The following is a 7,680-nucleotide window of genomic DNA, read 5'->3' as shown; positions in this document are numbered from 1 at the left end:
TTTTAAATTAAAAAAAAAAAGCATTGGTGCCAGGGTCCTCCTTACAAGTTATAAAAAAAATTGGGGCCCCAAAAATTTTTTTTACATTTTTTTAATGTTTTTAAAAAAACATTGGTGGCAAGGGCCCCTTACAAGTAAAAAAAAATTGGGGCCCCAAAAAAAATTAAAAAAGCATTTTTTTAATTTTTCAAAAAAAACATTGGTGGCAAGGGCCCCTTACAAGTTAAAAAAAATTGGGGCCCCAAAAAAATTTTACATTTTTTTTAATGTTTTACAAAAAACATTGGTGACAAGGGCCCCTTACAGGTTAAAAAAATTGGGGCCCCAAAAAAAATTAAAAAAGCATTTTTTAAAATTATCAAAAAAAACATTGGTGGCAAGGGTCCCTTACAAGTTAAAAAAAATTGGGGCCCCAAAAAAAGTTTACATTTTTTTTAATGTTTTACAAAAAACATTGGTGACAAGGGCCCCTTACAGGTTAAAAAAATTGGGGCCCCAAAAAAATTAAAAAAGCATTTTTTAAAAAATTTTTTTTAAAAAAAACATCGGTGGCAGGGGCCCCTTACAAGTAAAAAAAAAAAATTTGGGCCCCAAAAAATGTTTTTTTTTTAAAAAAAAACATTGGTGGCAGGGGCCTATAGAATATTAAAATAATACATTGTTGGCCAGGGGATTAAAAAACAAACAAAACACAAACTGGTCTTCAGTAGAATTGAACTCGTGGCTTCAGGACTTCAACTTTGCCTCCATTCGTGTCTTTGGGTCTTTTTGCCGCTTCAGGACTTCGGCTTTGGTTATTTTTGTGACTTCGGGTCTTTTCGCCGCTTCGGGAGTTCGGCTGTTTTCGGCACTTCCGCATTTCAGATGTTCGGCTGGCCGCGCGCACAGCTTAGGTGCTCGTAAGGGGGGCCTGGCTCTTTTCAAAACTACAGCACTGCCGGGCCCACCTTCATGCCCGGGCCCGGGACACTTGTCCCCCCCTGATGGCTGCCCTGGTTGCAATTGAAAATGGAACCTGCCTTTCCCTGTCTGCACTGCTGCTTCTCTCTCAAGACAATGTAGCAGAGTCAGCCTGAAGTGACAGGTCTGTTCATCCTTTGGCTTATGCTACATTGTTCCAAAAGTCAGAACTAGTGACTAATCAACAGAAACTAATTTGGGGCAATTTTCTGCATTTTGCCACAAGCGAATTAATTCGCAAAATTGCGGCAACAATTTGCAGGCGAGAAATCCGCTGCGTCCAAAACAAAAATTGGTGCTTGTCAAAATTATTCGGATGCCCATTGACTTTAATGCATTTGGACCAAATAGTCGTGTGTATAAAAATTGACACTCGCGTCAAAATTATTTTGACGTCCGTTGACTTCAATTTTACAGTAAAGTCACAAATTTTTCGGCAATGCGAAACGGCACGGATTCACCCATCACTAGTCAGATCCAGGAATACAATGAAAAGGAAGGAACAGGCATATATTGCTTTCAATACAGCCATGTTTACTAATATCTGTATAACCAGATTTTCTTTAATTAGGCAATATTTCATTTTTTGGTTTACATCCCCTTTTACAAGAAAACTATTTAATAATAAGGCAATCTACAACATGCTACATGGGGTACGGTGACAAGATGGTTCTTTTTCTCTTTTCTTAACGGCAAAGACAGACGAGAAGATTCGGGGAGAATCTATTCTTCGGGAGACTAATCTCCCTGAACTGCCTCCCTGACGGGTAGAATCCAAATTGCCGTCGGGGTGGCACTCGGAGCGTTTCATTTTCCGAAGTCGCCGAAAGATTCCTTGTGAGACAACTTCAGGTGACTTCAGAAAACGAAGTGCTCCGAGTTCTATTCGGAAGTCGCCCAAAGTTTCCTCATGAGGCAACTTCAGGCGACTTCAGAAAACGAAGCGCTCTGAGTGCCATCCCACCAGCAATTTACATTCTAGCCGGCGGGAGGCAGTTCAGGGAGATTAGTCGCTAGCCCTTAAGGGACAACTATTTAATATATTCAGGGTTGCAGTAGTTTCAATGTCTGGCTCTACTGAATGTGTCACATATGTAAAGTGATACTGGTGCCTATGAAAATAGGTGGTACTAGAAACCATATTACCATAATCTTCCTGTATACAAATGCCTCCAAGCCCCCCTAGCCAAACAATCCCTGTAGTCATCATACCCAGAGAGCAAAAATCAAGTGAAGGGTTGCACACTCAAATGGTAAAGTATTTATTACATCAAAAGGAAAACGTTACAAAAAAATATCCCAAATTATATAGCAAGCCTGATGCATTTCGACCATGGTGGTCTTCCTCAGGGGCACCAAAAATCAAAAGAAAAAAGCTGCCTTTTTCTGTTGATTTTTTATTTATTTATTTATTCTATTAAGCTTTAACCCAACCTAAGAGCGCATATTTTTTGGCTGATGGAGTCAGTGACCACCATTTAAAAGCTACAAAGCAGCAAAAGAGGAGGTTCTATGTTCTATAATATACGTTAAGACTTTCAAGGTTGGAGTAGTTTTCTCTGGAGAAAAGGCATTTGTAAGGATTTGTAACATGATTACTCCTTACAAGTACATTAGAGGACATCCAGCACTGGGTTTGCGAAAAAGGCACCCCTAGGCTGGGTGACTCTTATGCCCCCTACCCCCGTCGCTACCACTGATGCACAAGCGCGCACTACCCCGACGCACATCACCAATGCATGTGCACAAGTCCCTCCTACCCCCAACTCACCTCTTGATTCTCTTAATCCCACTGTAACTCTGCTCCGAGTGTCAAGCTGGAACCCTCAAATATAGATGCAGCAGGGCGACATGCCGCCCCTACAAATGTGCCACCCTAGGGTCGGGCCTTTGTGACCTTGCCTCAGGGCCTGAGGACATCATAGACCAGGAGTGCCCACACTTTACTAATGCAGAGTCTACTTTTAGTGATGTCCCATTATTATCTACATCCATAAAAGCAAAACATTATGTTCCATGGAAAATATTACTTAAATATTGATTTATGAGAAAATGTACATTGTGATATTTAAACATTTATTTCTTATGTAACCTTAACATAAAAAATATCTGAATGAAAAGTATGACACAGGAGGCAAAGTTTCTATGGGAACCAGCAATGCCATCTCTTATTGGAAGCTAGTCTGGAGGGTGTGTTTAGTAATCTGAGTTGAGAAGAACTGAACATGCATAGTAGCCAACAGCCAAAGTAAATTCTTAAAGGAGAAGGAAACTCCCAGGGCGCTAAACCCCTCCCCCCTCCCCTGTGCTGCCCCCCCTCCCTCCTCCCCCCTGGCCTACCTGTCCCCCTGGGCAAATGCCCCTAACTTTTTACTCACCCCTCTGCGCAGGTCCTGTCCACGGAGTTCGCAGTCGCCATCTTCTCCCACGCGCGTCTTCTTCCTGCTCTGACCGGCGTCTTCTGGCGCATGCGCAGTAGGAACGGGTACCGGTACGGCTCTACTGCGCATGCGCCGAATGTCACGAAGTTTTCCGATTTCACTTCGTGACATTCGGCGCATGCGCAGTAGAGCCGTACCGGTACCTGTTCCTACTGCGCATGCGCCAGAAGACGCCGGTCAGAGCAGGAAGAAGACGCGCGTGGGAGAAGATGGCGACTGCGAACTCCGTGGACAGGACCTGCGCAGAGGGGTGAGTAAAAAGTTAGGGGCATTTGCCCAGGGGGACAGGTAGGCCAGGGGGGAGGAGGGAGGGGGGCAGCACAGGGGAGGGGGGGAGGGGTTTAGCGCCCTGGGGGTTTCCTTCTCCTTTAAGGGAAGGGGCCGAGTGGGTTAGAGGAGGAGAAGGAAACCTAAGTGTTAAAATTAACAATTGGAGTGGCAGATTTCTAAAGATATCAAAGTGGCTGTTCACTGATTACATTTTTTGTGGGGTGTTACGTGTCCTTTAAGCAACATGAAGCTCCTCTTCACTTTCCAGTAGGAAGGTAGTCATACCATGTGAGGATCCTAATTTGCTCCCCACCTGTTGTCAGTCAAAGATTATAGGAGATTTGCCTGTGTATGATCTCCTTAACATGGCACTGCTTGGAAATTCCCAAAAACAGCATTCATTTACTGGAGTTCAGGGTCTGACTCAACATTGCTTCAATTGTCTGTGTAGACATAATGGTGCCTGTATAACATGCCAGAATAAACAGTAAATCATAGATAAGATAAGTAACTCAATTGATCTGAAAGCACAACACACATGTTTACATCATCAAGGTACATCTATTTCATTCTGGACAACTGGCTGATTCGCATCCTGCAAAAGAAAATGTAGGCTGAGTATTATCCACTACACTGGCATCAGCCTTCTCTCTTTCCTGCACATGGAACCACTCCCATCAGCAGGGTGCAGGCACACATATAGTGCAAAATTAGGTAGGCTGATTGTGCAGCTAGGGTTGACACCCGGTATTTCACGGGCCTGGCCGGTAAGAATGATGATTGATCCCAATGATATTAATAGGGAAAATAGGCGTGAATATATATATATATATATATATATATATATATATATATATATATACAGGTGTGAATATATACCCTTGGTTACACAGCACACATACAGTAGCAGATACAGAAATTAATTAAAATTACACCATTGTTTCAAAGAAAATAATACGGCATGTGAACTCTTCCTGTGTGTTCTCCACCTATCCTTATTACAGTAAGTCTTGTTTCCCATCACCCTACAACCCTTAAAAAACCCGTCTTTTTCCTGCTTGGGTGCTATTCTTATGTCTACCACAAGGTGATGCTTGGGGACATGACTTGGGTCGTGGTAAATACAATGAGAAGAGAAGAAACAATAGCTATCTTAAAGCAGTTCCACCCTGCCTGAAGTGCTTGCTCCTTCTCAAAGCTCAGAATCAGGCACAATACACTGAGGCGGCGGCCCCTACACCAATATTATATCTAAAAAGAATACATTTGTTGGTTCAAGAATAAAAATGTTAATGGTAAGGTGAACTATTTGCAATAAAAACAAAGTAATTTAGAAATAAAAAGTAAACCATAACAATCATGACAGAATCCCTTAAAGGAGAAGGAAAGCTTCCACAACCCCCCCAAATATTGTATATTGGCCTGAAGCTGTGGCGTAGCTTTATGTGGTTTTTAATAGCACCCCATACCCACCCCTTAATACTAATGGTAGTCCTATGCTTTTAAATATGGGCGTTGGTTTGGGCAATCCCTCTCTCTTAAAAGCCTTTACTGGCGGGGGAGGATTCAGACTTCAGATTGAAACCAAGGTTCAACACACATTGAATACAGGTAATGCTATTATGCAGAGAAGTATCTCCTTTTAAACAAGCAAGCTAGGGACCGCCATATGGGGTTTACCTTAACGTGGTATGGTGGCTTTTCAACTTTATGATCATAAATTTGTAACTAAAAACCCCTGTTTTGTAAACTTATGCACTTGCATTTATACTGAATTACATATGAGACAGGGGATCAGGGAAGTGCATTGTAAATAGCACTTCCATTTAACTTAAATATACTTGATTTAGCCTTGAGTGCTTCCACAACCCCCCCGAATAGCAAACAGCATACCAAAATCACATCCACTAAACTATAAATCCAAATACATTACATATTACCACACTATTATATATATCTTCTCAAAGTGAGGTTTTCACCTTATTCTTAATCCTATCAAACAAGACACCTGTTGTCCCCATTCTATTACTGTAACTACTAAGGCTCTCAGGAGTCTGGACCCCCTCTTTATATCAGTATCTATGCATACCTCCCAATATTTTGGAATTAAAAAGAGGGACAAAAAATATTTTCCCGCATGTAGCGCAGCAATTTTTTGACCACACCCCTTTCTGTGGCCACACCCTCTAATTACCATGTTTGTTTTACAAAATTTGGCAGGTTATGAAAGTTTGAAAATATTCCTCCTTATCTAAACTGTGTTTTTGTGTCTCAAAATTGTTACAAAGTATCTTATTGCACCTGTTAGCTGTTCTGGGCTCTCTGCTAAAAGCCAATTAAGTTGTTTCTTTTTCTGGCTGTTCAGTGCAGAGAAAAGAGGGACAAATCCAGTACAAATGAGGGACTGCGGGTTGAGCTGTCATAAGAGGGACTGTCCCTCCGAAAAAGGGACAGTTGGGAGGTATGTTTATGGCCCATATTTCTAGAATCAACACTGGTCAAATACACGGAGGTGACACGTGATTTGCACTTTAGCAAGGTCCGGAGTGGTTATGTGGATGGATGCGATCGGAGGAATTGAAGAGTTACGGTGAATAGCCCTTCACTTTACGACTTCCATTCGGCACACAAGCTATGCGCGCTGTATCCACTATACCAGAAGGGACCTTGGCACTATCTGGTGGAGCGAGTAGTGGATGCACACGGGTGAATTTTCACGTGGGTGAGAGAGCACCCACGTGAAACCACTTTAACTCAAAAGTGATTTTTCCCAGTTCCACCAGGCAGTATGTTAAGATTTGAAATATGTTACAATTGTAAATGATTGTTTTCATATCTGTTGAAACATATGTTGCAGTAGTATGAAAATGGCCTTTTTCTATTTACAGGTGATGTTACTATGGATCTGCTGATTCTGGAGACTAAGCAATATTTGAACTTTTAAAAAAGAATTCTGAATGGATTGAATACACTGTATTCACAACAGTATGGTGACACCCAGTGGTGTAATTGCTAAACATGATTTTTATATATAATGGTTTTAACTACCTGCGCTGATTACACAATTGTCATGGTAATTACGTTATTTTGGTGCCTTTTTGGAGGGTTTCATGGGTATTTAAATTGTTGATTTATCACTAAACACTTCTTGATAAAGGCCCCAATGTGGGCTGAAACGCTGGAAGTACAGTGATGTTGCCATAAATATTTGGTGACTTTTTAAAAAAAAAATCATTGTGCTGATCCCTGTGCTTGAACAATTATATATATTTACTTGGCCAAGCACCCGTGAAGTGTAAGTCGGAGGCAAAGTGTAGGTACCTTCTGTATTTATATATATAAAAGGGCAGCCAAGTTTGGGAGTTTTACTTTGAAAGCAGCTAGTAAGTTGCAGGTAAAACTTAGTCCCTTTGTAAAATGTATAATAAAGCAATAGAATTCTTAATGAATCAGATGAAAATTGAGCGTAGGACTGGCCATATATGGGATGACTTTGACGTAGTTGTTCAGCTTAAATATATTGCAATATATGGACAAACAATCCCTGTTTTGTTTAAAGGGTAAGGCATTTTTCAGTAGCAGTATGCACAAAATGTCTCTGTCTTAAATATATTGATAATGGGTTGAGTGCAGAGGACCTCTTGTATTTGTCTATATGTATTTTGTGGTCACAGCCTCATTGCACAACTTTCCCTTGTTTGTTTTATTTATATATATATATATATATATATATATATATATATATATATATATATATATATACACACCCCCAGTCCATTGTATCAGGATATATATCGCTACATGTAGAGATGTATTAACAGGGTTTCTTTTGAAAAACATTGTAACAATTTTCACCCGATGTAGCGCAATAAAACTGCATGACCAGAACTGTTGTGCAACTTTTGTATATAGACAGCACCATCCAAAGTATTTTTCTTAAAAAGCCTTTATTTGAAGGGCTTCATCTCAGACAAGAATACAGTTCAGCAACGTTTCAGGCTTACACCAG

This window comes from Xenopus laevis, chromosome 8S, assembly GCF_017654675.1.
Source record: "Xenopus laevis strain J_2021 chromosome 8S, Xenopus_laevis_v10.1, whole genome shotgun sequence".
Classification (NCBI taxonomy): Eukaryota; Metazoa; Chordata; class Amphibia; order Anura; family Pipidae; genus Xenopus; species Xenopus laevis.
This window is presented reverse-complemented; position numbering follows the sequence as displayed.